Source organism: Helianthus annuus, chromosome 9, assembly GCF_002127325.2.
Source record: "Helianthus annuus cultivar XRQ/B chromosome 9, HanXRQr2.0-SUNRISE, whole genome shotgun sequence".
Classification (NCBI taxonomy): Eukaryota; Viridiplantae; Streptophyta; class Magnoliopsida; order Asterales; family Asteraceae; genus Helianthus; species Helianthus annuus.
The window spans coordinates 151,822,364-151,832,368 of NC_035441.2; positions in this window are offsets into that span (position 1 = coordinate 151,822,364).

Genomic DNA, 10,005 nt, shown 5'->3' on the forward strand with positions numbered 1-10,005 from the left:
TTCAGGTCAGGTTGTGTAAAAATTAGGGGTGTTCAAAAAAATCTGAATCCGAAATCGAATCCGAAATATCCGAAAACCCGTATCCGAATAATCCAAATTTTCGGATTCGGATATCAATTTTAAAATTTTTCGGATAATCGGATTATCCGAATCCGAAAACTTAAAAAACTATATATATTTATTAATATATTTTGTCCACTAGTCCAATAAGGCCCAACCCATTTCCTCTAATACACTTACAGTAAGAAGAAAAAACTAGGGTTTATGTTTCTAAAGTCTCAGCCACTTTCTCAATTCTCAGCCACCCCGTCGCCTCTCCCACCCTTCATTGCCGTGAGTTTGTGACCCCTTTCTCTTTCTCCGGTCACAAAGCGTCTACATCTGGCATGTAACCACTCTTAAGTTCGATCTTCTGTAACACCTTGTCCATATCTATTGTAGATCTGCTCGTTTTTTATGTATGAATGTGTAAATCTAACTTGTACTTCTAATTGATTATAGATACTTGTTTTGAATCTTTGAAACTCACATTAGCATATATATCAATGATTTGGACCTTTGTTTGATCTCACATGAGCCATCAAAGAAGAACTCGCTGATCCAAGCCATTGGTAGGGAGAATTCGATCAAGATTCTCACCCGTTGCCCACGGTATAGCTATGCTTCTGTTGCATCACTGAACAAAAGCTTTCATGATCTCATCAAGAGTGGTGAGATCTACAAAGAAAGAAGTAAGAATAAAATAGTAGAACATTGGGTTTACTTTTCTTGTCACATGTTGAAATGGGAGGCTTTTGATCAAGTTGGGAAGAAATGGATGCATCTACCTCTGATAAACGGCGATACGTGCTTTGCGTTTTCAGATAAAGAGTCCACGGGGGTTGGGGCAGACCTTCTGGTGCTAGGCAAACATGTTTCAGGTCAGGCTGTGTACAAATTAGGGGTGTTCAAAAAAATCCGAATCCGAATTCGAATCTGAAATATCCGAAAACCCGAAAAGCGGATAATCCGATCTTGAACACCCCTAGTACAAATACAGCCTAAGGCTAATTTATCCGAATTTAATTTTAGTTGAAATTGGGGTTCTTCATGCATAGAATTTGGGGCTTTTTGATTTAGACTTGTGTTTTGGTGAAATTGAAAGTATAACATTTCTATATATCATACTAGTATATTGTGTGAAAATTTTGGGAATTTTTATATATCAATTGGAATTTTGGTGAATTAATCATATTTTAATCACTAGATAAATCAAATAAAAATACAAGATAATTTTTAATAAATTAAATAAATATTTTTATTGGTTATCTCAGATTATGTAAACACAAGGAAATTTTTATATAATATTTCCTAGTAGCAAATATCAGTCTTCAAAAATCGATAATAATTTATCATTTAACAATTATTGGATACGATACACAACATTCACAATGAATTCTTTATCCGTATCCATATATTTACATTAAAAACAACTACTTTTTCTCTGTCCTTTTAAATTAAATAATAGATTTTATACCTTTATCATTACATTTTCTCTCTTCTTCACTCACAACCATTTCTAAAAATGTTAAAAAAATTATAAGGTTTTCTTTCTCCAAATAATGTTTCCCTATATATTTACGAATCGTGTTTTGTCTTACTATATGTTTCCACCCGTTGCGCCGTCGCAACACGTGGCGGGCAAAATACTAGTACTATCTTAAAACAGAAAGTCGGTGGCCAATGCCACCGACCATACAAGCCTGGCACGTCTGCTTTCTCTATCCCTCCATCATTCATGAAATAAGCCTTTACAAGTTAAATATTAAATATTATCACATGACCCTTACTCCAACTTTAATCCTTTGTACACGTAATTAACAATGTCTAGAGGTGAGCAATAATTAAATCGTTAACTGAAACAAAACCGAATCAAAATCAACCAAATTAATTAACTGAAAACTGATTAACCGAAATCCGAATTCGAGATGAACATTTGGTACCGGGTACCGGTATCGTTCCATATCAGGTATATTCAGTATCGGTACCCATTTTACCCATTTTTCGGCCCCCTTTGTGAGAATCGAAACCAGGACCTATTGGTCCCAAAGTCTTATCCCACCCCCAAGATGCCACTAGACTATAAAGCCATGGGCAGTAGTTAACAACTGTTTTTTTAAACGACTAATTTCTTTAATCCCATATCGTTTGTGGGACTTGAACCCAAGACCTATCCCTACCTAACCTAGGTGTTTTTAAAGGCTTTGCCTTTGCCAATGGACTGCCATCTTCGTAAACTAAATAAGACGTGTATATGTTGACATTTAAAAGATATACAGTCAAGAAAATCAAGAGCAATGGTGATATATATGCGGATTAGACACCAAAAAATAAACAATCAAAAAATGGCTACAATTTAAGGAATGTGTTTAGTGACGACATCAGATTCCTAATTGATGGAGAAAGGTCCGGTGGCAAGAAAAGCTGCTTCCAGGATGTTGTCAAGTGTTTTCGCTCGACGATTCCATTCTTGGGGCGCTTTGGCCAAGGTCGACTACTTGACCGCCGCCAGCCCCTTGGCTCTCCCAGATACGCGAAAACCCGACCTCCACCCGCCCGAAGGCACGACAATTGAATAATCGGTATAACCACGCCTCCCATCCAAGACGAACCCACGCCACCGATTGTACGAATCATCAGACCAATCTTTTCTCTTTTTTATACTATATCAAAAAATAAAAATTATTACTTCTATTAAATATAATATTTTAAATGGTAGGGAATAAAAACTTGATTATATATATATAATTATATTAATATATATAATAATCATTTGAACATACACTTTCTTTAAATTATGTTATAGGTTTAAATGTATAGAATTTTACATGTATCCTACGTAAAATAATATTAAAATACGTATTTTAATGTTGTAATCGTGTAAATTTCCAATGAGGGTCTTACAGATTGACTTCTATGCTTTGGAAAGCAAGGTCCGGTTGCGAATCTTAGTTGGGGGCAAGGGTGTCCTCCCAAAAATTTCCGAAAACAATCATCAAGATCCACCACGGGCAAGGCGTAACAACTTCAGTTAAAGTAGATAAAACACATTTTTTTCCAGATCTTTTTAGCCAAACGACTGGACCAATCAGGGTGAGGGGAGTGGTTACCTATTTGGAATAAGTAAACTCCCAATTCACCCAATCAAATAGTGCCACATCAATTTACCTATTTTGTTTACCTAATGCTCAAAAACGTTGGCAGTGGTTTACCTATCTTGGATTAGGTAAAGTATTATTTTTATTTTTTATTTTTTTTAAATTATGTGTTAAGATAAAACAAATAAAGCATCAAACTTATAAATAAATAAAACCCTTACATTAAAATCTAACTTAAAAAAAAAACATAATAAAAAAGGTACTGGCATATTGAAAAAAGCATGTTCCATCATTGGTAAACCTTCACCGATCATCCATCATCACTGAGCGGTAAACACAGACGACGGCGGTGTTACCGTTCGGTAAACTGTTTACCTATCCACTCCGTTCACCCTCAAAACTAAAAAAATTGAATAGTAATTAAGTGTGAGAAGAAGAGTTGATAAATTATATAGGGGAAATAATTCATTTCTAAGTTAAAAATAACGATACACTTAAATACCCTCTAAAATCAGGTCTAACATATAAGCTATATTACTTGTTTTGAAAAGGATATATTTAATGGAGGTTTGCATGTAATATAAGGTTTTCAATGATATCTTTTACGATGTTTTGAGTTTAAGCATGAAAAGTCTTTGTTATTACTTCCGACCTTTATTGTTTAGACTTGCGTATCACCTGTCTTTTGTTGTATCCATTCACTTAGCTTTCTGCATAATAAATATTTAAGGAATTTCTGAGTAACAACATAAAATGGGTACCATAGAAATGATCGAGAGAAGTTGGATTATCAAGATTGTTATTATTAGACTATAGTGGAGTTGTTTATGCTATGCGATATGGTGATGGCCCATCCTTGGAGGATGATCCGTCATGTAAGCGTCATGTAGATCGGGTGTGAGGATGGGGCAAAAAGGATAGAGATAAGGAAATGGGGGATGATCGAGCCTAAACTATATATGTATATATTGTATCTATATATAGGTGTGTGAGAGAGGGGGAGGCCCGTCTCCAACGTCTGGATGTCGACGTTCAAGACGCCGGCGGTGGGGGGGGGAATGGGGGGACGGCGGCGACAAAGCAGGACGGGCTGCGGACGACCCCACACCCTCCAGCCTTATAGGTATGGTAAAGCATAAAATTCAATTCATTATGATGTGTTTGTTATTAACATGAACACCATTTACTAGCAACTCTTTATTGGATGTTACATCAAAACTCTTCCTAACTTTAAATTTGACAATTTAAAGGCCAAAACTTAGTCCTTCCTTCATAGCCCAGTGGTTGGGGGCCGGTTTGTCCTCCTAGAGGTCACCGGTTCGACTCCCGCTTGTGGCAAAAGGGGGTAGGACACCCGTGCGCAATGATGGTGAAAAACCTACCGAGGAGGGTTTGATCCTGAGCGTCACTCCGGTTTTCATCCGGCTGTTACTCTAGCGAGGCAACTCGTGTAGAGGCAGTACGGTTTCCGGAGGAAAGCCTTCGACCCAAGACTGGTTAACCCAGCGCTGGCCTTGCTATCTGGGCCCACGTTCTTGGCGAGGGTCCGCGATTTGCGGATGTAACAATGGTCACCATTAAGAAGTTCACCTTTAAAAAAAAAAAGGCCAAAACTTATCTTGTAAACACATTTATACATGCATTAAAAGCTCCAAGCATGTTTCTAATATTAAAAACATGATCGAAACCCTAATTTGATCATGTTCCATGTTTTAGGTAAAACTTTGATAAGACTCAAGTGTGGTTACTCATACATTAAAATTCGAAAAATGTGGTGATAGTTCATCAATACATAAAGTAAACTATATGATGATCAACATATACCTACACTAGTCATCACTTTAATCTCTAATCTACTTGTATGGATATGCTCAAGAACACCTTCACACATGAGTAAGAAGTGAATGTGAGCTTTTTCCCAAATAGTTTTGGATTTTTCTTTGATTCTAAACGTATGCCTTGTAATATAACGACATGTTAATTGAATGCATTTGGTAAATAACTCAATATGAACTTACCTTCAATATTGGCAAGTAAGGCTTGCTGAGCCTTTTTTATAACACTACACCAAACAATGTTTAGACCAAGTAAGGCTTGCTGAGCCTTTTTTACTCGTTAAAATGAGAAAAATACCCTTTTGCCCTTCACTTAAAGCCACAAACACAACCTTGTCAATTAATTGTGACTCACTTGACTAATTATAACCATGAATAAGCCTCATGGTACGTTTGATAATACCAAATATATCAAAATTACTAGCAACTCTTAAATGAAGGGCAATTTCTAATAAGTATTACTATTGATTGGTGGTCATTGTCAATTTCTAATTGTAATGATGGATCGTTTTCTTATGATGTTTCTACCAACCAAACAGATCAAAAGGAAGTTCTTGATGATGTTTATACCCACCTGGGGGTCAACCCCTTTGAGTCCCCGTCAGGGGCACTGCTTCCGAGATTCATCGATGCTGAAAATCAAAATAGTTTTGAACAAGAGGGCACTTAGTGCTTTCTAACTTATAAGAATGTTTTTTTTTTTTTTTTTTTGGATTTTCCCTTTCCGTCTTAAATATAAAATCCAAATTAACTAAAACAATTTGATAGCATTAAAATCACAAACAATAAAAAATTTATGTACACTTACAGATATTGATAAGCATACATCATAAATTGACCATTATACTTTTATCTGTCCAGGGTGTTCATATATTGTTGAAACCGATTGAACTATTTTAAACAAAGCTAGTCTGCCCGTTTGATATCCAAACCATTCGGTTCACGGGTTGATTTTGACAGTTTACCAGTTAACGATTTAGTCAGATTTGAAAATTGAAACACACCGTTTAAACCTAAATAAGCATTATAACTTTTATTATTATCAGCATGGTATATGAGTTTTAATTTTTTAATATTTAGTTATGTATATGTATTATAAACTAGCAAAATTCCCCCGTGCTATGCAGCATGAATTCGGTCGGTGTATGTTCGTCTCGTTACGATATTGGTACGGTAGCGATACTTGATAAAGCAAATAAAAGAGAAAATCCAAATTAATTTTCTAATACATACCATAGATGAAAAGCTCTAAAGGACTCTAACAATAATATAAATATTTCAAAACTGAAGGGATGAAAGAAAGACTAACGCAAGCGCGTATTTACTCTTTATAAAAAAACGAACGAACGAAAGTTATAAGAAAAAACAAAAGTATAGGGTTGAAAACATATATTATTTATAGTATAAAAACTTATAAAAAAGGCAAAATAATTGTTCATGCAAATTAGTAAATGTTATAAATTGTATGGTTAAAAATAGATATTATTTGTAGTATAAGGTTTATAAATGAAACTAAAAATAAAAGGATAAAAAAAGTAAAAAAAATAGAAAATATTAAAGTTACTATTCACACAAAGTTGATAATTGTTATATATAACTAGTGGTATTTCCCGCCGCTATGTGGCAGGAACTCAGTCGATATCAACTTGGTTCGTTATTGTACCAACACCTTATGTAGTAACCGAAAAAAAAATGATAAAAAAAAAACAAAGTCCTTGTATGCCCGAAAACATTTTTACATTGACCGAAAACCATATTTTACTTTAAAATTGCTATATATTGGTACCGATTATCATAATACCAACTTATGTTGTTAGGTTCGTCATGGTGCTTTACTCGTATAACGACACAAAGAAAATACTTTTTTTTTAAATACAACTTCGTTTTCAATAAATGTATATCAAAATATCAATGGCAAAATTAAAAGGAGTTATGTATTTAACTTTTTTTTAAACGAACACAAATTATTTGTGTGTCGATAATTGTGAAACTATTAACAATTTAACCTTTTAAGTTTAAGTCATTCGATATGATTTTATCATTTTATAGATTTAACTTACTTTTTGATGCACTAAATAATTACCTATACCTAGGGCTGTAAACGAACCGAACGTTCAGCGAACAGTTCGTGAATCGTTCAGCAGGAAGTTCGTTTATGTGCGTTCGATTAGCTTAATGAACGAATACGAACAACAAATTTCGTTCGGCTAGCTTAGCGAACGAACACGAACACAAGTCTCGTTCGTTCGACTGCGTTCGTGAACGTTCGGTAATATGTTCGGTTACGTTCGTTCATGTTCGTTTGATTGTATTAAAAAATAAGGGTAAATTACACTTTTCGTCCTTTATATTTGCACTGGATTGCAACGGTTAGCCTTTAACTTTAATAATTACAGTCACAATCCTTTATTTGCAAAACATGCTACATTTTACGTCCTTTAGCACTAACTGAATTAAAATTTTCAGTTAAGTTTATTCACTTAAGGGTATTCTGGTCAAATCATACTTTTATTTAAATGTTTAATAAATAAAACCAAAAAAATTACATATAAACATCATCTTCCCCAATTTCCTAATCCTAAAACCCTAACCACCACATCTTGCCACCACCACCACATCCTGCCGCCATCATCTTCCCTGTAGAGGTTTTTCCCTAATCATCAGTTTATAGTACAGATTCCAAACAAATAATAACACATACAAAATCAAGGTCTTTATGCACCAAAGTTCCTAAATCAAACCACATGCTCTGTAAACCAAACATTGTTCTTCATCAAAAACTCTAACAGAAAAACAGTCATATATGAAAAGTATGCAATTAAACCTCCGTGCCGCCATCAATCGAATTAGGTGCACACAATCTCGCATAAATATCCTTTTTACAACATCTCCTTTTCTTATTGACCTTCCACCAGATCCGCCACTGGAACTTGTGCCGGAGCTAGGACTACCGGCGGAGGTAGATCGGAGACCTAACGCCTTCTTCATCTTCGAGCAGCGGCGGAAGTTATCGATTTCTGCGACGACGACTGTGAAGATCATTGCGACGGCGAGTCTGTGTTGTTGTTCGGAATGTAAGTGAGAGGTTTTCCGGTGGAGGTACGGCAGGAGGCGTTGAAGATCTTGTAGGCGGTTTCGCGGAGGTCGGTGGCGGAGAGAGTAGGTGTGAGGTCGCCGAATGGTGATGGAAGTCTATGTTGTTCTCACAGTGATGGTGGGGGTGGGGTCCGTGGGTACTGGTTGGGGAGGGAATAGAGAGGGGAGAGGGAGACAGATCTGAAACAAAACAAAGTGATGTGTTTTATTTTGTTTGTTTAATTTAAATATAATTGTAAAATTACCAATCTACCCTCATGTGCAAGACATATGCCATATTTAACCAAAAAATTTAACCAGATTAGGGTCAAAGGACCTAAGGTGTAGCGAGTTTTACAAATAAAGGATTGTGACTGTAATTATTGAAGTTAAAGGCTACCCATTGCAATCCGATACAAATATAAAGGACGAAAAATGTAATTTACCCAAAAAATAATAAATAATAAATAATAAACCTTTTATCTAACATATTGAAAACTTGAAACCCTATTTTTTCTAAGTTAGCTAAAATTTGGACATTCAAGCCATTTTTTGGGATAATTATGTTTAAGTTAGTTAAACTTGATTCGTTATTTGGTGGTGCAGTAGACTTCTTGTGTTTTGATTTATCATTTGATGGTTGTGTTTAACTACTTATATAATGCTTAAGGATAACAATGTTTTTATTTTTTATTTTCAAATTAAATGTTCGTTTTCGTTCGTTTTTTTTTCTTGCAATCGTTTGTGTTCGAGATCAGTGTTCGTGAACAATCGAATTTCCTTAACGAACGAACATGAACATAAACTTATGTTCGGTATGCGTTCGTGAACAGTTTGCGAACATGTTAATTTCATTAACGAACGAACACGAACATGACCTTGTTCGTGTTAGTTCGATTCGTTTACAGCCCTACCTATACCCAAGTTAAAGTTCTATGTTTTTTAATCATCATATTGAATGAATGTCAGGTTATTAATCTATCTAGAATTTTATAGCTAGTTGTATTCATAATCGGGAAAAAAATATAATAAAACTTTAGTGTGTTAATCCTATTTTATATTTAGATCTTTAACATAAACATTTGTTTAATATACGGATATTGGCATTTTTATTTCAAAACTGAATTGACACATTTGCCCATCATCTTGTCGTATCCCACCTCCTCCACAAATCAATTACCATTTAAAATACTTTAAACTACCTACGGAGAGAGAAAGATGAGAGGCTTATGGTTCTCAGGCGAGATCCACAGCTGTCGGACGGCTGCCGGCGACGACACTACCCTCACCAAGCTCCGTTGATAGTGGTTACAATCGTTTTCATCATGATCGGTGACAACAGTGGTGACTAACAGGCACCACCCACCTCCATCAACAACAACGGCGGCGGGAGGTCCCGGTGGCCAGGGTGAGACATTGCCGAGCTCAGCTTCTCTGTTCACCACAATCAGAAGCGGCGACTGTGGTGTGTGGTATTAACTGAGTTTTCTGGTGACCGGCATCTCCACCAAGCATTCGTTATCCTCCGCCGCACTTCCATCTCTCTCCACATTACTCCTAGTATCGCATCACCAATTGCCTCCGCTTCTCAAAAACATCGCCGTCTCCACATCTCAAACGTACTGTTGGACTCTAACCCACCTTCAACTTCGGTCCTCCATGTCTAGGCTTTGTAACCCAAATCAGAGAATCATCTTGCTAATAATTGAATGTTATGTAGTAATGACCGATAGATGTAGGTCATGATAACTTGGAAACTGAAACTGTAGCTAAGAACGTACGCAAAATGTTATATAGTATAATATAATATAATATGAATCATCTTTCTCATTATATTTTTTTATAAACTAGCGAATGGTTTCAACCTTCAAAACCAAGCTGTGAAACCGGTAAATTTTTATCGTTAACACCAGTTGAACCATGCCGTAGAAAAATCTTGGTTTAACCCCTCGCCCATC